This window comes from Sebastes umbrosus, chromosome 16, assembly GCF_015220745.1.
Source record: "Sebastes umbrosus isolate fSebUmb1 chromosome 16, fSebUmb1.pri, whole genome shotgun sequence".
NCBI classification, from domain to species: Eukaryota; Metazoa; Chordata; class Actinopteri; order Perciformes; family Sebastidae; genus Sebastes; species Sebastes umbrosus.
Window position 1 is genome coordinate 2,202,574 of NC_051284.1, and position 25,730 is coordinate 2,228,303.

Below are 25,730 nucleotides of genomic sequence, written 5' to 3' on the forward strand. Positions count from 1 at the left end.
TATACTGCAACAGGAAATAAACTGGGACACATTTAGAATGTTTACGTTTAAAACTGTGAAATTGTCTAAATATTGTAGATTTGTGACATCACAAATGTACAGAAATCCTAACGGCTTGTTTCAAACGCACAGTTTTTGAATACAGGCTGTGCGTGTTTATCCGTGGATTGAGTGTTTTGATACTTTCACAGTATTTATATATCACTTTAACCTGCTTTATAATATAAAAGACGTGAAAATCTCACGTTTTACAAGGAACTCCAACAAAGGAACTTTTAGGAATTACATTATCTTTAAAATAACAAAATTATTTTTTGTTTGCTTCTGTTCTTATATAAAGAGTTTGTTAGATAATTATCTGAGCACACAATAACACACAATAACACAAATCTACTTTCATTTCTTCACACGTGTACACATGGCGCTCTGCGATGGTAGGCTGAATTACAGCAGGAGTCTTTTAGAATGTCACCCCGTGACGAAAGGATGCATGTGAGGTGCACTGGGAGTGGGCGTTTCACTTACTCACACACAAACACTCTCTGTTACCACACACACACACACACACACACACACACACACACACGCTTGATGAAACAGCTGGTCCAGACACAGCCGAGACCATCCAGTCGGAAATAGTAATTAATGGCATTAGAATATCGCACAGTTTGGTGCCATTGAGGGACTGGATGACTTTAAAATGTGTAAATCCACAAACTTATCTGACCTAGCGACGGGTGGCTTTCCACCCCCTCAGCTAAATAGATTAATTATCTGCAGGGCCCTGGTGCTGTCATTGGGAGCCACATGGATATCAGATCAGCCCAGATACCGCTGGAAAGCATTTCTTCCGCTAATGATTACAGCGCTGCTGCTGCTTACGAATATGTTTACCCAGAGATTCCTGGCGCGAGATGGGGCTCATATGCATGTAGCTGATAGAGTTAGAGAGAAAAGCACTGAGCTAAAGTCCTGTATCATGCTGTACCTTACATTTATTTGATGTACTCTCATTGTAAAGATGCTGATTCCCATGATACACATTTAACCAGTTAAACTGTACATGATACTGCCCATGTGAATGTTGTGTGCAGGTGTATAGCAGTATCTTTAAAATGCTGCAAGAAGCACAAAGTGTGTTGCGACGCATTACATCCTGGGGACGGACAAATCATCTGAGATTTTGACAACCAATATGGAAAAAAAAAGAAGAGGAAAAATAACAAGGCAAAAGAAAAAATATGGTCCAAAGTCCCAGAAAATGGAGGGAGCAAAGGATCTCAGGGGTAAGTATTAGTTGTCACCCCATGATCAAATAGTACAGGCCGGGAAGCGACCGGAGAGAGCCTGCGCCTGGGCAAAAAGAAATATAAAGTCCAGATTTAATTCTGATACGGAGAAATAGAATTTCAAAGCTGGATGTCTTATCGTTGGCATGTCCCTTTGCTGGACTGATTTCCCTAGCAAAAGCCTGTCAGTGCTATTATGTTGAACATGGAACCAATTTACTGCGCCGGCTAAACAGGGTTACCAGTGCTCTTGTACCCCCTAAATGTTTGAAGTTATCACACACTGGGAAAAATAGCATTCTGAATGTTTGGGGACGGGGGGGGGAGCGGCGGGGGCCGCGGCGGGGCCGACTCGGACGAGAGTGGACTGTAATTGAAAGTATCAATCAAAAACAAGGCATGGGCCAGGGAGGGGAAGCTATTATGTTAACCCAGTCCGCCGGAGCACTGGAAGAGCCCAAATGCATTTCTTTTGTATCGGTAATGCTCCCCTGCTCTCCAAGCCTCTAAGCCCTGCGACCGGGGGCCTCGTATCTCCGGACGGACGGCGGCACGGAGGGGAGGGAGGGGATTATCAAGTGGAGCATGTGGCCATTACAGGCCTGTTTCGTGATGCTATCTGCCCTCTGAGATAAGCAACCCCCGGCTGGTCAGACGTTTCCAATTTCTATACATGAGAGATGAAGACCTTGCGCTTCTGCTTGCCTTCACCTTCTTTTTTTTATGTTATTATATTTTTGCCCGGCCTCTAACACTGCCCTCTCTGTATATTACAAGTGTCCTTTCATGTGCCTGCAGCAGGCTGGCCGACCCGCAGCCGCCGGTAAACAGCTGAACTTCACAGAATGGCTTTGGCGTAGTGGGAGATTGAGGTAAACTGAAGAGGAAGAAACAAGAGGAGGAAGAGGAGGAGGAGGAAGAGAGGTCGAGGATAAACAATAGATGCAAATGAAGTGCCTGTAAGACAAGAGGAAGTAGCTTTGACAAAGTTGCCTCAAACATATCTTAAGTATTTCCAAACCACAGCTCTAGCTGTGGAATCACTTCCTTTTCTTTTGTATTTCCACTTTAGCTGTCTGCTTCAATTATACAATATTCCCACTTCACACACATTCCTTTTTTTTCTTCTTCTTTGAAAATTCTGAAATGCAAACTAGTTGGCAGGCATAGTTGGTTGAATGTGTATTTCTATCAAGAGGTACCAGAACAAATGCATTTCATTTATTGAACCACCTTGTTGTGTTTTGGCCATGACTCAATCTGTTCTGATTAGGCTAGAGACAGGGACAACACACATATTCAAATGGGATAGACCTCAAAGGGTCACTGAACAATTTCCTCTGTTCATGGAAAAGGATATTGCTCAGCCATCGGTATTCCCTTGTGGCGTCCCCTTTTTTTTTTCGCGATGGGTCTTAGAATAAATTCCTGGATGCATTAACATATAAGAAAGTACAAATGACATAGAGTATAGCCAGTGGTTTTCCACCAAATAGCCCTTAGTTAAGGACACCCTTAAGTCGAGGTCAAGCTCAGAGCCAGGGAAATTATGCATTCTCGCCTGGTCTGAAGCAAACTGTGGGTTCTCCATGTATTAAAATGAATTGTTTTACAAGTTTTATCCCCCAGAAATGGGACACCGCTGAGATCCAGTGAGCCAATTTCGGTGGTGCTGTCATGGCGTGTGAGAAGAGAGCGGGGCATACATTTCACTATCTTCTTCTTGGCATTTACATCGGAGAAAAGAGAGACTGATAGTGTATTGCAACTGTTGTCTCTGGTGTTTTATTAAGGCGTTATAATATCAGTGGTTATTGGATAAAATGATCTTACATATGCTCATCCAGGGTTGAAGAAAACTGTCATCCACCAGTAAGCTTGACAGAAAAAAGCTCCACCCATATTATCGTCTCACCTGGAGTTTTCTCTAGTTTAGTAAGTGATGGATTAGAAACAGTAATGTCTCTGAACCCATCGAATCATCTAACAACAAGCCAAATGTACTTTAATCTCCTTGACAACTAACATTACAATATTACAGTCAATCTGACAAGAATGATGGACAGCATCTACATTTAAAATGTCTATTTTCTACACCAATCATACGTAACTTTATGACCAACTGATGCAGGATTCCTGAAGGAGGCATAAAGATGCAAGTTAATGGTAACAAAATAAGCCTATTTATGCTGGGGAGGGAGGGCCAATACAAAGGAACAGGAAAACATGGAGGAATGTGCTGCCTTTACCTCGACAAAGCATAGGTATCTGTTGTCTCCACAGAATGACCCGCTTCACACCTGGCATTAAAATGTGTCTTTTATCCAGATTATATCTAGGTATGAGTTAACCTGATTACATTTACACCTGTTATTAATATGTGCCTCCAGTGTCAACAATGAGATCCGATTGAGATCTGATCACTCTGTCTGAAAGGGCTGAGAAGAAGACTGCATACACAGGGGCTTGCAGCCGGGCACTGCCGGAGAGGCGGCGTGTAATGTGTGTAATGTTCATAATGTTCATAACGTTTAGGGGGAGAGGGCCCGCACACCTGACTTTGAGGCGGAAGTGGAACACACAGAGGGATGAGGAGAGGAGACGCTGAGTGGTGGCGCTGATCTCTCAGGTCACAACGGTCCAGTGATTGGAGCGGTGAGAGTGTGCCTCCAACCCCCCCACACCACACACCTGGCCGAAGCTTCAAATATTCACCGTTGATTACTACCGAAGCTCCGGAGCCCAATATATGGTATTCAGGACAGCCCAAGCATTACGCATGTCTGCCCATGTAGTTGTTGCATTTACACCTTTACTTTCATGTGGTTAAGCACTATCCGATTGCAATCCGATCACCCAAAATACATTTTAATGCCAGGTGTACAGGGGATCAGTGTTCACTCCCCTGAATGACACTCCACATTGTATCTCTGTTGAAGACATGCTAGAAGATGAGCAGTAAGCTATAAACAGTAATGGGCTAGGTAGGGAAGGGTAGTGGATGTCTATGTAAGTAAAGACAGGCATGGGCACGGCAAGGGAAGCAAATCCTGACTGAGCAGGACGGGGGCCCTAGAATTAGGCAGGGACTAATTAGACACTAAGTATTATATAAAACCAAACTACAACGAGAAAGACAAACAACAAAATAGGTTGTTTGCCTTCCAAAAGAACCCATATGACCATTACAAAAACAATTCACATTGGTGTTTTCTCATCTGGTACCTCTGTGGTTAGGTTTAGGCAACTAAAACTACTTAGTTATGGTTTGAGAAAAACCACCTTCATCGATGAAAGAATGCAATGTTGACTGTTGGTAGGATCACACCAAGACTAGAAACGCGTCACCAGCAAAACCATTGTTTTCCTATGGTACGGCACGCTGCGCTCCTCACTTGCGCCGCAGGTCACGTTTTTAGACGTACTTAGAAGTTGAAAAAAAATCTCAACTTCTTAGCACCAGTTATGGAGCTATTTTCCTATCTTTATTCAAGAGCATGGTCTTTCAATTTGAGAGCATGACTTATTAATTTCACCTTTACATTTTGTAATGCTTTTCCTCAAAACCCTGTTCTCTCACTAAAATAGCCCCTGCTTGTGCTTGGATTAGCTCTGCTTTTGCTCAAACTGTATGCTTGCACTCAGATATTGTTGCTTGCACAGATTTCCTGCACTCCAGCTTCAGATTTAAATCTTTTTTTTTTTTTTTTATAAAAACAAGATTTGATCTTTAAAAGATCTTTTTCAAATCCTTTGTGTGTCTCACAACTAAGGTCAATATGGTAGCTATATTATAAGCAGGTTAAGAGGCTATGTCAATCCTGTATGCACGAAGGTAACAATGTTTAAGAACTCGGCTTTGCTTGGCTTGGCTTTGCTTGGCTTGGCTTGCCTTTTGCCAAAAGAGGTAGGGGGCACCAGCTAAAATCTTGCCTAGGACATAAAATTGGTCAAGGCCGGCTCTGGGTAGCAATGAAGGGTGAGGATGCTGGATTAGTAAGTGGAGGACATGTTAGAATAAAAGTTAGTAGGCTGGGTAGGAGCATGGGAGGTGTTTGGGGCAAAGGTGACTGGAGAAGTATGCGTTGGTAGAGATGGAGGTAGCCATCCAGGTAGATAGGCTGATATGTGAGGAAGAAGACAGAGATGGAGGGAGGTAGAGTAGGTATGTAGATGGGCAAGGAAGGAGGAGGGTGTCAGACGGGCAGGCGGAGGGTTTTTAATTCAGATTTCATGTGGGCTCACTCAGCAGTCACTGGAGTCTAAAGTGACTCTGGGGAGCCTCACAGTTCTATATGCAAATAGAGCAACGCACCTGGCCAGTGGAGCAGGCCTGCTGAGAGGTTACTTATGCAAATCTGATTGAGTGAGAGCATATTGCCAGAGCACGAGCAGGCAAGCAGGCATGTGTGCACGAGCATACACACACACACACACACACACACACATACCTACAGTTATATTTCACAGGGGCTCTGGGACGCCATGTTCCCCCAGAATAGAGGTGGCAGACAGAGAGGGAAAGGATAAAGAAGAGGACAACCGAGAGGGAGAGGGAAAGAAAGACAGAAAGAGTGGAAGTGAATATGGAGGGAGTGAAGGGGAATGACAAGACAAATAGATAAAGACTGGAGGCGGGAAGGAGGAGGAAAGGTGGAAGGAGACGGAGAGAGAGAGGAAATGTCAGAGGGGGTAGAGAGGGAGAAAGAGTAAGACAGGAACAGTGAGAGAAGCATAATTCTTCTGGACATAATAGCATCTCTCACTCCCTCTGTCGTCATCCTCCCCGAAGAGGTGGGGGGACGACACATGGGCACTAGGTAATTTCCTATGCACACTTTGTAAATGGGCTGAAATCCCAATATGGCCGACACCTCTCTTCCCCCCTCTCCCTCAGAGGCTGGCATTAACCTGCTGATTAAGTGGTAGAGCTTGGCTGGAGCTCAATCTCAGCCTGATGCATGGGCCCATGATGTAGACAAATGACTAGAAATCACATTGGCATGAACAGGGCTCTCAGTCAGGCTGCCCCCCGGCTCAGGCCTCAGGCACAACACATTAATAAAGAGAGATTTAGTCTGGTGATGATTATTGATAACGCTGTGCATAATGTAAAATGCCAGCATGGATGAGAGAGGAACTTTGTGATGCTGTACAAAAGTGTTTTTAATGGTTATGGGAGTTCCTCTAAATCCACACTTTTTCACAGCACAGAAAGTAAAGTAACAGAAAACATTGCATTGTTGAAGAGTGAAAGTATGCATCTGCAGATGTTTGATCAATCATTAGTCCGTCAAGTGCTTTTGAATCCTCACTTTCCATTCTGAACTCTGGCACAAAGGTAAAACAAAAAAGTAATATACTCAACCCTATAGCCAGACAAGAACAATGGGCCTCATGCACCAACCATGCTTGAAGCTGTAGTGGGTAGAAATGGAACAAATATGATTTAAAAAGTTATTTTCATAAAACGTCACTATAGCCCAACAGTAGTGCATGAGACAGGTAATCTGAAAAAAATCATGTTCCTCTGTGTCTTCCGGTGATCCTAATGACATCTGCAAGATTTCACAGACCGGAGGAAAACAACCAATCAGAGCTGATCTGGAGCTTTGCTGTCTCTGAGCAGCTGTCAATCACTCGCAAACTCCGATCAAACGGTCAAACTAGGCAGCGCTGATCAAATATGAATCAATATTCTGTTACGTTAATGCCTATTTCTCTCCTCAGATGTTCTCAGAATCATCTTGTAGTGTACTGTTTAGCTGTAAAATGAGAAAGTTTGTGACCCGGCAGCCATGTTGAGATCTCTTGAGAAAATACCAAGCACCGCCCACCAGCCAGAGCACAGCCAATAGGAACGTTCTCTCTCTGAAATGACCTGTGATTGGTCAAAGTCTCCTGTCACTGGCTAGATTTTCTAAAGCCTGAAAACAGAGCCATGAGTAGGAGCAGAAGTCTTAATTACAATATGTTGAAAGGTTATTATGGAATTTTTGCCCAATGATGCCAAAAATATACTGCCTACTGCAGCTTTAAGAAGAAATGTATTCTTAAAACCTACTTACATAGTTTTCATAAAGATTCTGGCATTCACCAATGTTTTCTTATTGGGATTTGTTCTTAGGTAAGAACAGAGTCGACGCACACTCAAGAGCACGCTGAAGCACATTTGAGTCCTGACAGTTGTCTCATGCTGATGAGCACTAAACACAAAGTACAACTGAGGCTGGTGGGGATGCCATTAGTTTCATAAACCAAGCTATTGGACGATTTTAAGAATTTATCTGATGATGGCACCAGATGAAACAAAATCAGTAGACTTGATCATCTCGTTACCTTCTCAAACAGGTCGCCTTCTGTCCGCTCAAACCCTCCGCCACATCCATCGACCATATGGAAACCTGTCCAGGGATGTCTACAGTATGTTTCCCTTAAATGCAGAGGACATACCATTTACTTTTACTGCCCTGCCTCAGGTGTTTACTGCTCTTTTCTCAAATGTCTGTTTATCACCGAAAAAATATTATGTTACACACAGGAATTATGTTGCCTTTTGTGTTTGCTATGAGAATCTAGAGCATCTTCACTGACAGACATGAAGATAACTTGGGGTTTATGGGCTTTTCAGTATTAGATAGTATATAGAATCTATAAGTGTTTAAATTGTCATAAATCTGTTTGCAAAGCTGTGACACAAATTCAGACAGTACACAAGTTGCAGTGAACGGGTGTGATAGTGTGCGAAAATTATGGTAAAATTTGGACTGACTGAACTTTATATATCATATCAGAATATACAGTTAATACATGGATGTATGTTTGATTGGCTCTATTAAAGGCAGGGTTGGTAAAGATTTTTGGAAAAATGTTGTGTTATATTAGTTGAAATTCTCATTACATCCTGACAGCAATCAATAAATCAAATGCTCTGATGGAAAAAAAAAAAAGAAAAAATGTCGGTATCCTGTCTACTTACCTGTCTGCCTGCGTGCACTCTGCCCGTGCACTCATTGCGCGTCAGCGGAGTCTTCCGCAAGCTGCTAATTTGACAGTTGTGAGTACTAACAATAACCATGTTCGCCGTTCATCATGTTTATGTTCGTATGATAATAGTTGGGGAGGGGCTTTGGAGGGAGGCCTGAAGCGACGGATTGTCAGTATTGCAGACTTGACTTGACTTTCTCTCTAGATTTAGGGACTTTGGGAGCTAGTTAGTAGCTAATAGTGCTAGCTACTTTTGGAAAATTGTTGACAACACTGTCAACATCATTTTTAAAAATCTAGTGTACTCTTGCTAGTTTCTCAAGATCGCCCACCCTGCGTTTAAAGCCGAATCAATGTTAAAGTGACTAGTCAGTTTTGAAGGGTAGTGGGTAACGATGTATTTATGATGAATATGCATCCTCTAAACCGCACAATAGCCTTCAAATTAATATATCATTTTAGTGTCACAAGAAGAGATACAGAAGATAAACCAACCTGAATCCAGTTTAGGCAACTACACCTTGACAGAAATCGTTGTGAAATAAAGAGGATTTATTATGTTTGTTTTTAGGTGCATACTATGGGTTTCTACTAAAACATGTTTACATGCTTTAATGTTGAAAAATCAATTTACTTTGTTCCAGTCTGCTCTGATTGGTCAGCTGGCCCACTCTGTTGATATTGGTCAACTGAACCAAACTTTCAGTCTCTACTCCAGCTCTTGTAATCCACCTAATCATGAAACCAGGAAATAGCGGCAAACGCCACGTAGGGAGGAGATTGGGGTGGATGGGTGGGTCATAACATACTGGACTTTTGTCCAGGAGACCGGCATTCATGTCCTGTTTGAAATCAGAAGTCAACGGTGATTTATTTGTCACGTAGGTTTCAAACTTAAGTTATTTTAAGCCAAACCAGATCTTTTCCTAAGCTTAACTAAGTAGTTGTCTTGCCTAAACCTAACTAAATAGTTTTATTGCCTAATCCTAACCAAGTCGATCTTTTCCAAAGCCTAACTAAGTAGCTATCTTGCCTAAACCTAAGGAAGTTGTCCTGTGGAGAGGGACATTTATTTTGAAAGGACTGTATGCATGTAACAAGTGTAAATTTACACTTGTTGCTGGACATTCGTAGGAAAACGAACAAAAAAAATACTATTTCGTAAAATATCATGTGAACTGTTGTAAGAGAAGACGTTGACCTTTTACATGCACAAAAAAACTATTTAACACACTAAAGGAAAGGGGAAAAGCACAAAAGCATAATAGGTCCTCTTTAAATCCAAACATCACAGTGAGTGGTATCTTGAAATGAATATTATTGCGTGCCTTATGATAATTACTAGATTAAAAAACATAGAATTACAGACCATATTATGATGCCAGATAACTGATTTCCGTGGTCTTGACAAGGATGTTTGCTTCCCCCCTAACTACTTGTCCTCTGATGTTCTAATAAAATCGAAATGCTGTCGAAGCCTCGACTACACAGCACATCAGCAGAATTCCGGCATATTTCACAATTTCAGTGGCAGCTAAATGAATCGGAAAAGAGCGGCATGGATTGAAGTGTCTGGCCGGCTGAAGCGACTCCCTCATTGTCATTTGGTTTTGCTTGAGTTCATTTTTTTCCGCCGCGCGCACCATCACGCCCGGCATCAGTCACTCCATCTGACATCCATTGTGTTTAATTAGTTGTACCAAATGTTGGAGGAGATACCTGTCCTCCTCGGTGTGTGTGCTAACATGTCAATTTGCTCTTTAGCATGTCTTACGGAGTGATGAATTGGCTTTGACAAATTAATTTGATAAATCATAATTACCGTATATGCAACATGGATGGGAGGGTGGAGGGGTGGCTTTGGTTGGGTTCTATTTGTGCAAATGTGTAACGACTTCTACAAATAAAGCGGCTATGTTTGAACCCTCTTCAAAAAGGCTGCACGAGGACTCCCTAATCTGGTGTATATGGAGAGCTCTGTGTCATCAGCGAATCTGATGACTTTTCTTTTAAGAAAAAATGAATCACTAATGGATGCGATACCACTTCAACTCAGATCTTCCTCTGAACATGGATTTGTTTTTGCTTCTTAACTGAGGGGTGAAAAGCCAGCCAATGAAGCCAGTGGAGGGAAAAATAATGCAGTGTCTAGCTAATAACAACATAGCCCCTTACTCGTTAGTCAATGCCTCTTGCTCCAGTAATGGCCCAATTAAGGGAAGCCAACCCTGGTCCTCTTTAGGTATGTCACAAATTGATTATCTCACCATGAGCAAACTGTGCTCCCAGATCACAGATAACAGAGATGGTGTTTGTGCACACGTCTGCCCTGGCCCGAACTGGGCTAATAAGGGACCGTTTTCACACTTGTTTAGGCTTCAGAGTGCTCATGCGAAAGTGTGGATGGGAGGGAATGGAAGCAAGGAGGGGGGGTCAGGGTGAGAAGGAGGAACATCATGAATTGGTGATCTGCTTGTTTTATCCCTCTCTAAGGCTCTGTTCGCTGCCTGCACATTTAAACCTCCCTATCTTGTCCTCCTGTTTTCCCTCATACTGAGTTCTTTTGCATCATTCTAAACCTTTCGCCCATTCTTCTTCTACCCCACCTCAAGGTTTTATTCTATCATTCTCCACCTATTTTCTTCTTTATCTCCAGATCTTTTAATGCCTGTGCCCCGGTTATATCCGTGGCCGGAGCGTTACGTTTCTGGGTTGTCCATCTGTCAGTCCTTCCCATTCTTGTGATCGCGATATCTCAGGAACTCCTGGAGGGAATTTCTTCAAATTTGGCACAAACGTCCATCTGGACTGAAGGATGAACTGATTAGATTTTGGTGGTCAAAGGTCAATGTCACCGTGACCTCACAAAACACGTTTTTGCCATAACTCAAGATATGCTAATTATGAATGCTAACAGGATAAAAGGATGAAGTGATGACATTTTGGAAAGACATGGATGTAAACTGGATCTTCACTGCTTAGCGGAGGCATACAACCATGAGGCGATAATTCTGGTTTATCTATTCACTAGGTGGCCATGCCCATCTCATTCCTGTTTTTGGATTTGACTGAATTTGATTACATTTGTCTTTTAACATTATCATCTCCAGGTCATCAACCTCTTCGCATGCCGCTCCTTGCAATGCTTCATTGTGTTTGCAAATACCCAAGGAAGGAAACATTCCTCTGGTAAGTTGTTTGGTGGCATTTTCACATTGGTCACCATCTCCCAGACTGCCGCTGCACCTGACGAGATGCCCTCCTACCGTTCCCATCCAAGACTCATCCTTCCCCCCCCCCACCCCTCCACAGCCTCCTTGCCAGCTGAACAACAACAGGGTCTCTGCCTTAGTGACTGACAGCCTCCCTAATTGTATCCACTCACTCATGACAATTTGATTAAAATATTACGCCAAAGTCTCACCCCCTGTTTGTTCCTCCCCTCCAAATCTAATTTTGATTTAAAAAAGAGAGATTACCTCCACGAGCATGACTGAGGATGCCATTAACTTCTACTTAATCTTTATTACTGCTGTGATTTTAACATATGTATGGCTTTCGTTTCGCCCCCTTTGTTTTTTTTCCCCATGTTATCCTCTTTTTCATCTCTCTTGTCCCGTCGGGAGTTAAGGACTCGAATACCAAAGTGGTGCATCTGTGTGGTCCAGAGGTTGGAGACTGCTTACCTAAAAGGTCGGAACTGAGTTGAGAAAAAGCAAGAGTTTTAGAAGTGGATGAACACCCAAAAAAGCCGGCTTGGTACTACAAAACAGAGACAGTGTCAATTCCCAAACAGTGACTGTAAAGATTACAGATAACAACTCTATAGTATATACTGTGAGTAAAATAGCAAAGAGGGAACAGTCAGGTGGCCTAAGGTTTTAAAACCCTCACCTTGAAATTACAACGTCCCTGGTTCCAGTCTAGCTATGAAACTTCGTTGCATGTCATCCCTCATCTCTCTCCACTCATTTCCTGTGATCTCTCAACTGTGATTAAAGCCAAATAAAGGCAAAAAAAGCGTTTTAAAGAGTTTAAGAAATATATTATTATTATCTATAGATATATTATCTATATAATATAAAATCCAGATCCAAATGACAGTGGATATGTATCAACTTAGGGAAATACCTGCAAATGAACAAAACAAAAGCAAATTGTCACTGTCGGGCGGAAAACTTGTATTTTCATATTTCGTCATTTTTCTTTATTTTTTTATTTTTTTTATTAATCTATGTTATTAGTCACCCTTTACGTCCGTCTGTGGGTTTTTTACAAATATTTAACCAATGATAAAATGAACTTGTGAGCAAATCTTGTAACTCCATCAGATCCTCAAACCTCATAGCTCAACCTCATCAAACCGTGACAAGGCGTTTTCATCTGACTTTGTAGGAGGCAGTGTTTCCCACAATTTCATAATGAACCGAAAATATTTTGACACTTCTAAACAGCAGCTGATTCAACTCTGCGGGTCAGGACAGTTGCTCCGTGTAGGAAGGATGCCCTCGTGAAACCTCTCCCCGGCACTATAGCTGCACATTTCCTCTGTGACGGTGATGACACATGCAAGTATCTGACCAGATATAAAGACACAATACCAACTTTGACAACGCAGTGTTTAATTATTTTAAAAACACAGTTCTTTTCATTTCCTGAAAAGTAACGTTTTTGGACATACAACGTTTCCACCTGACAGTGACGAAATAAAGAAAACACTTTCACCAATTTGACAACATCTGCACAGCATTTAAGAAGAAACACTACAAAGTCAGACAACACATCCAAATATAGAAACATGTGAGTCACACAGAAGAAGTTCTTATTTTGAGTTTTCTGATTGATGCAGATACTATTTCAGATATCTGCTGTTAACCTAGCGAGGGCATCCCGTTCGCACGAAAAGATGTATAAATGCCACAATAATGTCCAAGGCGTTTAGCGTGCAATAAGTACGCCTTTCTTGATTTCTGCGGTGTCATTTGTACGCCATGTATCCTGTACTGACTGCAATGAAAAAGGTATCCGCATATAAATGCTACGGTAAGAGTTAGTGATGTAGTATAAAAAACGAGAAAGACCACTTTTGGTTGGGGAGGTGGATGGGTCCAACAAACATGGGACTTTTAATCAGGAGACCCGTTTTTGAGACTGTTGTTGACCAGAGTTTTGTTTTGTAAGTTACGTTAGTGACGTTTGTCACGTGTTTTCAGTCGTTGTGTTACGTTGTTTCCGTATGTGTTTTACTTAGTTTACTTACTTATTTTAAGCCCAACCATGTCTTTTTCCTTACCCTAACTTAGTGGTTTTCTTGCCTCAACCTAACTGTGGACGTTTTCGTAGTGTACAAATGACATATGTTTAAATGTGCACTCATGACTCTCAAAATGTCCATGTAATTTCATGGTATTTGTACACCTTCCTGTGAGACCAGGTTGACGATAGCCTTGCTGATTACTAGCCCACCAACTCAAATTATCGTATAATATCTGACTCATACAACCTGAACGGAGAAAAAAAAATGACATTGTTTGCTCGTTTCCTTTGTTGCGCTGTGTTCCCAGATCTCAGTAACTACTTTGGTGAGTACAATGTTATTATAACTAATAGAAATGATGGACAAATCTATGACAATATGCCAAGTTGTAAGAAACCACAATTGTCCTTTAATTCCAGTCCTACTTTTGGGACATTTCCACGTACAGTACCCGTGGACACCCTGAGGACACACTGTTTCATGAAGCAAAGTGTTGTTTTTATGGTGACCTGTAGAAACTCTTTTCCCTATAAACCATTGCCATCTCATTTCAAAATTCACATCCAACCCCAATTTAAAAGGAAAACACACACATGCATGCCTTATGGTAACTTCTGTAACTTCTCCTGGTGGCTGCACTTTCTTGTCGTAGGTCATCGGTCCGATTAGCTCGCTCACCTCCGAGGTGCCTGTGAATATGTGGCAAGTTAACCCCTTGTGCCATTTTGCTGACACATTTCCTGCAAGCGTCTCCTCACCCCCCACCCTATACACAGAGAAACATGCACACATACAGAATCATGTACAGTATATCCACATACATACATATATACAAGCATGCAGGCATACACACACAGAAACACACATGTATTTCTACCTTGAGGTGCCCCCTCCCGGGCTCGCCCCTTGCTTTGAAAGAAAAATAAATCCGGTGTAATATGATAGTTGAATGCAGGGGGGTGATAAGGTGGTGGGAGGTTGCGGGAGGGGGGAGGAGGGTGGTGGGCAGCTCAATCATTCACGGAAAAAAAATTGCCGTGTATCATTCACCTGATTTGAATTGTAGCTCCCCCTTTTTTTGAACCCCTGCCAATTCATTTTGTACATTAAAAATTGGTCAGGGTTGATAAGATTCCATTTTCACGGTTGGCAATGCAGAACTGGCGAAAGAATACAATTACAGACCCCAGAGTAAACTCTCCGAATGTCAACTTGATGTAAATGATCAGAAGGCAGGGCGCCACAAAAGAACAGGCTTCAACTTCAACAAACCCCCCCCGACCCCCCTCCACCACCACCACCACCCCACCTCTACTTCTCTCCAGCTCTCACTCTCCGTCTCCACTCGACAGCCTTTCACCCCGCCAGTGGCAGGCAGACAGGGCTGCTGAAGTGCAGTTTGTCCTGGTGGAGCACGGAGGGAAAGTTTGGTGTCACAGTGGCAGCTTGATGACAGGCTAACATTCAAACATTTCGGCCTCCAAAAGAACAGCTAATAGCACCGTGTTTTGTTGCTTGACATGTGCATGATATGCAGGATGGACTCTCAAGCTACCAGGTCAACACACAGATCTGTGTGTACAAATGTGAGGCATAGACATGCATGAAATGTTGTGCTTGGAAAAGGTTTCTGTAGTTGAGATTACACAAGAGATTCAAAGCCTTGACTTTTTAAAATGAAAATAGAACGGAGGCCAATCTTTAAAAAAAATCAGATTTCAAATCATGTTCAAAGATGTTGAAATGCGATTCAGATTCCAACCCTGGCTGCCACTCATTCTTCCCATTGAGATAAAGTGTAAGTCATGGCATCTTATCTCTTAAGAGATTGTAATGTTAGCATCACTGGCATTGCATTCCTATACAGTAAAACATCGTAGGACTCACAAAGGACTTTTTTATTTTATTTAAAAAATGATCGAAATTGAAGCAGCAGAACCAGATATGATCTCTTTTATTCCACACATTCTTCTTCCTTGTCAAAACCTTGTGCCCACATTACCCAAAATGCAACTCAACCGCCGTCAGTTCAGTCAGAGGTACAAGTTTGTTATGCTAGTAGCAGCTAATGTATCCTGGAGTCTCTATAGCCTACAGCCGACATGAGGAGCTACAGAGGTCTGGTGAGATCACTTCACTCGAACTCCACACCTCCAGATTTCTGTCATTTTCAACCTTGACATTGTAAGAAATGGGGAAAATCCGGAGAACTAATTTTGTTCAAATATGCATTGTGGAGTTCTAAAACGATGCCTCGGCGGTCTGGATGAATACCTGGTAGTCATGTAGGGTTATTGCCGGTAGTTTTGTCCCAGCATCAGGCCTACTTGTGAGAGAATTTTGTTCTGAAAAAGACCTTAACTTTGGAAAATAGCCTCTTGATTTAGTTCACTCAGACTGGGTTTTTATGTCACTTTACATAAAGTATATACTATGACTTTTTATGACATACTATGATTTTTCACAACATTTTTCAACATACTATAGTATGACTTTTTCATATTTTTCGACTTACTATATTATGACTGTTTTTCGATTGCGTTTTGCATTTGGGGCGAGGGATTAAAAAAAAATGCCCACCGGTAGCCACTCACAATCATGTTATGCTGCTGCTGAGAGGTAACCACATAGGCTGAATCCAAATGTCTGGACTTCATATTCAGCACAGAACTTTACAGACTTTTTACTTTATGTACACTGTCAGTGTCCGGTTATGGGCAGTGGTGGCTTAAAGGTTAGAGAAGAGAGCTTGTGACCTGAAGGTCGCCGATTCAATCCCCCGGACCGGCAGGATAAATCTGGGTGGGGAAAGTGAAAAAGCAGCCCCTCCTCATTTGCCACCACTGAGGTGCCCTTGAGCAAGAACCTTAACCCCAACCGCTCCAGTGGAACTGTGGTTGTACTGGGCAGCTTCCAGGTGTGAATGTGTAACTGTGTGAATATGATCAGGGCGTTCCTGAAAAAGAGAGTATTGCTCCCAGTGAACCTCCCATGAATAGATAAAGGTTAAAAAAAAAAAAAAACACAGTCTCACGGCAGTTTGGGAACTAGTCAGGACATTTAATCTATTTGATTCATGTACATAGACACAAATTTTCTTTTTTTTTCGTGACGCTCAGCAGGACTTTCAACAACGTATTCTAAGTGGGTTTTCTTACGAATGTCCAGCAACACGTGACGCACGTGTCAATTTCTGATCCAGTCTTTTCAAAATAAAACTACTCAGTTAGGTTTAGGAATAGATCGACTTGGTTAGGATTAGGCAACAAAATTACTTAGTTAGCTTTAGGAAAAGATTGTGGTTTGAGTTTAAATAACACCGGAAGTGGCGTAACTTAAGTACGTGACAAATGTGACAAATAAATCAACTCTGACTTGTGGTTTCACACGGGACATGAAGACCGGTCTCCTGGGCCAAAGTCTGGTGTTTTTTAACCCACCCATCCACACCTACCTCCTTTCTAAGTGGCGTTCGTTGCTCTTTATACTTCTCGGTTCACATTTATGTGGATTACATAACGAATATGACCATCACGAAAAAAAAAATGAAATTTGTGTCTATGTGCACGAATCAATACATTAAATGTCGTGACTATTTCGCAAACTGCTGTGCGACTGCTGGTCCAGAGAGTCTGCTTGGTGTGCAGACTTCACAAGACTTTGTTCACAAGGTTATGCTTTATATTACAAACAAATTGCCAATGTGGATCATACAGAAAGATACAAATACATGGTCAAGCTCTTGGCATCGGTCAAATCCATGGAAATGAATAATGTCTAAAGTGTTGTCCAACAGCACCAATGGGATATCAGTTAAGAATGATGCTGTTTGATTTGAAGAGAGGTTTCGGAGAGGCAGAGCAATGGGATGACTGTATTGTTGTTGTGTTACCTGTGCAGGACTCCAGGATATTGTGTTTTGGGGTAAATTGCTGCAAAGGCTGGAATAACGGCGCTGGCTCTCGGCATCTCTGCTCAGTAAATCTTCCCCTGCCGGCGTTGTGTTTGATTCAGATGTCACCTCCTTTGACTATGAGGTGTCATCCGGTTTGACCTGAACCCCCACTCCTCCGCCCCCACGGTGTCACCCAGTGTCACCCAGAATGGGAGCCAGCCCTCTGTGGTGGCAGCAGGATGCTTTGACACCTCGCAATTACCAGGGTCGTGTCCCCGCCATCCGATCACACATTACCAGTCACCAATGTGCCCGATGACTCTCCCTTCCTTTTTCCTTAATGATTCTTTCTCACTGCGTCTCTGTCTCCGTCTCTCCATTCTCTCCTCTCTCCTCCATGATTATTCAGAGGTTTGCACATTAGTCGAGCTGGCTGTGATGGACAGCGTTATGCATAAATTGTTTGCGATGGCTGAACTTTGACACTCTGCAAATAGATGGAGAACATGCACAAGCAATGACATCTAATCCGAGAACAAGGCCGGTGTTCATAGAGGTCAGGGGTCACAGAGATCGCTTGCATCAACACCAGTTTGCTTAATGGGGGTGACAACATGTCTGCTTGTATACAGTAAAAAGGCAGTGGTTCTACTCCAGTGCATCTGATCCAACAATATGCTTCCATTTAATCTATGACATTTACGTGCAGGGCTTTGAGACTGCGGAGCATGCTAGCAGCAGGAGGGGGGGGGGGGATAGAAAGACGTCAGTCGCTCGGCACAGTGAGTCTTTGCTTTGAATGGAAACCGTTATCTTCAGAGAGAACAAATAAAAATATGATCATAACAAAAGCGTTCAAATAATGGAAAATGGTTTCACATAAAAAGGAGCTGCAGCTTTGGCCAAACATCTGTCTCCGTTGCCCTGAAAGATTTTGGTAGCGACACTTAAAATGTGTATTTGTGATCATGATTTTTAAGATTCAAGGAAAAAGAAACAAATTCTCTCTCTAAATGGACTTTAATTATCCAACTCCTCATTTAAGGATGCCTCCAACTGCTCTGAGTTAATGAGTTGCAATGTGAGCTGATGTTTAGAAAATGATTCAGTCTATGGAAGGTAGTTTTACTATTTTAGCTGCCTAGCAAAGATGTTCTTTGGGCACTTAAAAGGGCACTCCATTGATTTTCCATGTGACAGTCTGTTAAAGGAACTGCATATAGGTTTTTACACATATAAAAATGTTTTAATATTTTTATTACATTATTCATTCATGGAGCCCTGCAAGTCACTGCATTTCCTACAACACTGTTCTATAAATATTTAAGAATAAAAGCCTTGTGTTAACAAATGAAGGAATTCTGTCCACAGAAAAAATGCTAGAGGCTTTTATTTTGAAACAGAAGCAGGATGTGTTGCTTTAAAATAAATCTTTACTTTTTTCTATGTCTGTGACATATTCTACAGATACAGACATTGAAACTGTAGTAATGTTGTTGGTATGATGTCAATATACTGTTAAAAGAACATTCTTGTTGCTGTGAACTGTGCAGCTCACGGTAAAAATAGGCGAGACCTCGAATCTCTAGAAGAGACGCTGCCGAGCTGCTCACATGGGCTACGTATGTGACTGCTCTAACCTGTTAACATGGACGCCAAAATAACAAGCAACAGGTTCAACAATGCACACGGGCGGTCTGGCCGGGCCGTAAGGGGTCTGACAAGATTGCATTATGCCCCCATAATAATAATGTTGGATCTAATGTTTTTGGAACCTGACTCATACCAGGTACCAATACAAATAAGCAATTGACATCCCATTATGCTCTGAGACATAAACATGGCGATTAGGCCTATGTCAGTCCAACACACACTCCGGCAGTTTGTGAAATAGTCGCGAAATGTAATCTATTTGATTTGTGTACATACATAGACCTTTTTTTTCGTGACTCTCAGCACGACTTTCAACAACGTATTTTTTGTGCGTTTTCAACACGTTTTAAACACGTGACACACGTGTCAAATTACGCTCCAGTTCTTTCAAAATAAAACTACTTAATTAGGTTTAGGAAAAGATTGCGGTCTGGGTTTAAATAACACAGAATATGCCGTACCTTAAGTACGTAAGTTACACGACTAATAAATCAACTTTGACTTCTGGTTTCACATGGGACACTAACAGCGGTCTCCTGGGAGAAAGTCCTGTGTTTTTGACCCTCCCTACGTGGCGTTCGCAGCTCTTTATTCTTCCCAGTTCAAAATTACATTGATTACATATGAATTGATTTCATGCTGACCATCACAAAAAAAATGTGAAATTCGTGTCTATGTACATGAATCAATACTTTAAATTATAAATTCTGTGACTATTTCACCAACTGCTGTGCAACTGGGCTGGTCAGACAGTGCTCCGTCATCACCACCATCAAAACACCAAAAGAGGAGAGAATGGAAGAGTGGTATTCATCCCTCCTGAACATCACATGACTCACAGTGTTCCATACATTTTACATTAGGTTTCTTGTGCTATCTCAACACTTAACATGTCATCATCTCAACCTATTTCGATCCTTTCAGCAGATTTCTTGGACTTTTCAGCTGAATTATTTACCCAAGTAGTGGCATTAATCCGCAGTGTATTTATCACCAGAGCAGGTTAAAGGTTACTCCGTTCGTAATGTTGCTGGCAGATTGTGTGTTTGTGGGTGTGAGAGTGCATGTAGTCTAAATGGCTGCAGGGCTGTATTTTTAAGCATGTCACCCAGCGTGCATCACGGGGCCGAGATCATCAATATTCATTTCCTTATGACAGCGGCAGTCAGCGTTGTGTAACGCTTAGCACTTAACAAACGCTGCACTCTCACCACTTAAACATATGTCAGCGTACCGCGAAGATGTTTTCATCAAGGACGAGGGGATTTGTGCTCGTCCTCAGACATACAAACATGCCATAAACACAGGGCGACAGGGAAGGGCACACACACACACAAGCACACACACACACACACACACCCACTCTCACACACACGTATGCATGAAGATACACACAACCTCTGGGCACAAACAGTGAAATGAGCCTCTACAGGCCATCAGGAGGAAGAGGAGAGGAGGAAACTGGAGAGTAGAGGAAGATGAGCGGAGGAGAGGGGAGAGAGGAGAAGAGATGCACAAGGATGAGAGGAAAAGAAGGAGAAGAGAAGAGGGAATAGGAGAGAGCTGGAGAGGAGAGGAAGGGGAAGAGAGTAGAGGAGGAAAGGAGAGAAGAGAATGGGAATCTAGGAGAGAAGAGAGGGGAAATGTAAGGAAAAAGATGAAGAGAGTAGAGGAGAGATGGATGAGGAGGAAAGGAGAAAAAAGTAGATGAGAGGAGGAAATAGGAGAGAGGAGGAGAGAAGGAAACAGTGAAGGAGGGAAGGAGAAGAGGGGAGAGGAGGGGAGGAAACTGGGGAGGAGAGAAGAGAGGAGGAAACAGAAGTAATGGGGAAGAAAGGAGAAGAGGGGAGGGAGGAAACTGCAGGGAAGAGTATAAAAAAGAAAGGAATGGACAAGAGAGAAAGGGGAAGTGAGAAGATCTGACAAGAGATGGATGAAAAGGAGAGGAGAGGAAGTCTGAAAAAGACGGAAAAGAAAATAAAAAAATAAAGGAGAAGAGAAGCAATGGGAAGAAGAAGAAGAGGGGAAAAGAGGGATAGTGAGGAAAAAATATATGAAGAGAGGAGAAGAGAGATGGATGAAGGGGAGAAGACAGGAGAGGAGAGAAGGAAATGAGAGAGGAGAAGCAAGGAGATGAGAAAAGGAAACAGGAGAGAGGAGAGGAGAGAAAGGAACAGGAGAGGAGTACAGAAGACAGGACAAAATGGGGATAGAGAGGAGGAAACAGGAGAAAAAAGGAGATGGATGAAAATAGGAGAAAGAAGGAAAAGAAAAGAAAGGAGAAGAGAAGCAAGGGGATGAGGGGAGAGGAAGGGGGAGGAGGAGATGAAGGGAGAGGAGTGGAATCACAGAGAGGAGAACAGGAGAGGGGGGAAGAGAGGAATAGAAGATATGAAGAGAGTAGAGGAGAGATGGATGAAGAGGAGAGGAGGAAACAGGAGAAGAGAGAGAAGAAAAAAGGAGAGAAGGAATAAGGAGAGGAGAGAGAAGAGGTAAGGAGAGGAGGAAACAGAAGAGGAGAGAGAAGAAAAAAGGAGAGAAGGAATCAGGAGAGGAGATAGAAGAGGAAAGGAGGGGATGGAAACAGAAGAGGAGAGGAGAGGAGGAAAGAGGAGAGGACAGGCGGTGTGCCAGGGCACAGAGAGTCAGTCAGAGCAGAGGACTTGGACAGGATGCCATGTTGGCCGATGGCTGCTGATCTCCTCTCCCTCGCCCACCAGACAGCCTTTGACACCAATGAAATGTGGCTTCTCTGTCCCTAATGACCACATGGCTGAAGGTGGTAATGGTGGGGGGGGGGGTGTCTGATGAGGCCGGAGAGGGAGGATCAGTGAGACAGAGAGGAAGCGGATGGGAAGGGGTTACTTCATTATGCATCAAATTAGAAAAATTCATAATTTATCATTACACCAAGCCCGAAATGCCACCCAACTGAGCCTCACCCCCACGAAAAACATCACACCGAGCGAGGAGAGGGGAGGAAAAAAATGAAAACGTAAAAAAAAAAAAAGAAAACTGTCAGAGCCCCAGCAGCAGCCGATGGGCAAAATTAATATGCAAATATATGCAAGAAATTAAAAAGCAGAATTACACAGGCAAATGAGGTAGCTACACTTGAATTGTTAGGATTATGAATAATTACTGCGAATTTCCTGCTCCTAATATAACTTGTTTTTTGATAAACAAAGACTTAATTATCGAGTTGCGCTGGAGAATTTCCGCGGCACTCATTAATCTTGCAGAAAAAACAAGTCCCCGGTGGCCGCCGGTAATGAAGAGAGCGTGCCCTGAATCGGCGCGAGGATCAGAGCCACGGGGCGCCGGGCGAGCCACCACCAGACGCCGCCCTGCCACTGTCCCTCGCCATACCCAGGAGGGTCATAACTTCTTCCACTAACTATCAAAGGGACTTATTTATGCTGGCAACCAAGCCATAAGTCCAATTTTATGAGGCCTGGGGCTGGGGAGGGAGGGAGGGAGGAGAGGGAGGAGAGGGAGGAGAGGGGGGGATGCAGAGAGGGTGAGTGAGGAAGGATAGGAGGGGGGTATCTGTTGATGCACTCTGGAAATGCCACTTTTGTCGTTGCAGCCTCTCCTCTCCTCTCCTCTCCCTCCTTCTCTCTTTCCCTCGCTGTTTGCTCTCCTCTGATACAGACATGGAGCTGGAGGTGTTTTGGCAGAGTTGTGCCCTCTACAGGGGGCAGGAGGCCACTCAGGGCCAGCCCAGTGCTGTGTGTGTGTGTGTGTGTGTGTGTGTGTGTGTGTGTGTGTGTGTGTGTGTGCGTGTGTGTGTGTGTACTCCTATCCTTTTAGAGGGAGTTTAAGGCACAGACCTTCAGAGTAAGTGCATGTTGGCTGGTGTTCAGTTGTTAAAGGGGCAAGTTTTCAGAGTTTTGTTTAAGTGGGCTGGAGGAAGGATCAAGCTGTCGTGGAAGAGGTATTCACATCCTGAAAATGCAACATATTATATAAGCTAATCATATGTTGTGTATGTAAAATCTTAATGTGTAAAGTAATTAATGTAGTGAAATTAAAAGTGCAAGAACTAGAACAAGAAGAAGAAGAAGAAGAAGAAGAAGAAGGCGGCATAAAGGTAAAGTACAATGTATTTAGTTCCTTTCCACCACTGGGGTCCAGATAGCAATGCTTTTATGTGATACTCCATTTAGGGACACCCAAAACCCTCTGAGACCCACAACAGACCCGTTTTTGTCTTTTTTAGGGGGGGTACAGGGGGTGTTTAGGGGTAGATAGCAGGTCAGCAGTAGATGTCTCATAGAAGTGGTATACATCACCTGGAAGCTGGGAACCTGAAGATCAATCTGAGATGCAGCTCAGCACATTGTTTCAAGTTCTTCTAGTCATTAATAAACATTAGTTAATTAATTAATTATTTAAAATTAATTGTAAGTGCATAAGGGGTTTAGAACATCATGATAGAAGTATATGATGGTCATCCCCATGCTCTATTATGTCTCATAAGTTGTTGCAGCAATTTTTGGGTTGATACCATTCGTTACACAGGTTCGGTGCTAAATTTAACCATTTTTTACCTCTCAAGAATTAATCAAAATGATCAATAATCCCTCAAGAATACCATATTAAGACAACAAGACCTTGAGGAACACCATAAGAAAAAGCCATGCTGTGATTTGGTATCAAAAACTTTTGATGTTTGGAGATTTCTGCAAGAATTGCATTTTTCGGCGATTGGACGGCGAGGGCAAGGGGAGACTCGTGGGTACCCATAGAACCCATTTTCATTCACATATCTGGAGGTCAGAGGTCAAGGGACCCCTTTGAAAATGTCCATGACCGTTTTTCCTCCCCAAAATATAGCTTAAATTTGGAGCGTTATTTAGCCTCATGGCCTTCACTCTAGCTCTAAAACTGAACCTGCTGGAAACTACGAAAGACAATAAAGTGGGTCGGGATTGCCCGCGATCTCCTGGGTCTCAGAGGGTGAACTAATTCACTTAAGGTGAACTAGTACACTGATTAAGGTATACATACTACAGTGCTATCCCTTAGTTTAGGTCTTAATTCTCTTTAAGTTATTCATGAACTCAGCAGCAGCCACACCAAAGTATAATGCTAATGAGTATAGTTAGTGTAGGCAAGTTAATCAGTTCAATACTAACAAGTGAACATATTAGTGGCTATTGTTTCAGTGCTCTCTGTACCATTAATACATAACATGAAAATGAATAATTAAATACTTGGCAACTATCACGTGGACAGATGAGTCATTTTATATGTTAAGTAATACATGTTCCTCTTTGACATAGTGATTACAGAGTGGCTACTTCTAGATCTGTTCTATTATTAGAAGCAGCATTAGATGATTAGATGCACAGTGAAGTTTCTCCATTCATGTGAATGGCTTCATTAAAGCTACAAATGCTAAATGTTGGTATGTGTGGTGTTAGAATGAGACACAGTTGGTGGTTATATTTAGTGTCATTGGATGGAAAGAAGTGAGAGGAAAAGAGATAAAGCTTCAGGGATCTGAGGTACAGATGGCAGCAACTCAGCCTGGAAGAAGAAGTTATTCTACAGGGAAATCAGTCGTCCCTTCAACGGAGGACAGACAGACACACAGACAGAGAGACAGAGAGACAGACAGACAGAGAGACAGACAGACAGACAGACAGACAGGAAACAGACAGACACACAGACACACAGACAGACAAGAAACACAGACAGACAGACAGACAGACAGACAGACAGACAGACGGACAGACACACACAGACAGACAGGAAACACAGACAGGACAGACAGGCAGACAGGAAACACAGACAGACAGTACAGATAGGCAGACAGGAAACACAGACAGACAGGACAGACAGCCAGACAGACAAGAAACACAGACAGACAGACAGGCAGACAGACAGGACACACAGACGCACAGACAGACAGGACAGACAGGCATCACAGACAGACAGACAGACAGACAGGAAACACAGACAGACAGACAGGCATCACAGAAGGCAGGAAACACAGACAGACACACAGATAGACAGGCATCACAGACAGACAGACAAGAAACAGACAGACAGACAGACATCACAGACAGACATCACAGACAGATATCACAGACAGACAGAGACAGTTTGCATCAAAGGAATAGGGACAGAAAAACAGACTGAAACTAATACAGAATCATTTTAATAAAGCTAGAGGATGGTATTAAAGAAGACATATCATGCTCATTTTCAGATTCGTACTTGTATTTTCGTTTTCTACTAAAACATGTTTACATGCTTTAATGTTAAAAAAATATATAGATTTTCTCATCCTGTCTGTCTGAATCTACCTGTATTCACCCTCTGTCTGAATCGCTCCGTATTAGCGCCTGTCTCTTTAAGACCCCCTCCTGAAAAATCGATTTCCGATCTTCTGCTGTTGGTGTCTTCACAGCGTCACTGCAGCTGGGGACTCACTGGGTGTGTCAACTGCTGAGTTTAGCAGCACTTCTACCGATGACTGTATAGTTGTGACATCACAACCTTACGGAAATCCTGACGGCTCATTTAAAGGCACAGTTACTGAGTATGGGCATTTCTCCATGGATTGAGCGTTCTGACCTGCTTTAGATTAAAAAAATACATAGAAATCTCACTTTCTACAATATGGGACCTTTAAAAT

At 42.6% G+C, this 25,730-nt stretch overlaps 1 long non-coding RNA gene across 1 annotated transcript; it reads left to right on the top strand.

Annotated features, from left to right (window-relative positions):
• On the top strand, positions 1-25,730 carry LOC119474729. Its single transcript, XR_005203631.1, has 3 exons — positions 1-232; positions 24,323-24,326; positions 25,696-25,730. It is a non-coding gene; the product is annotated as an uncharacterized LOC119474729 (long non-coding RNA).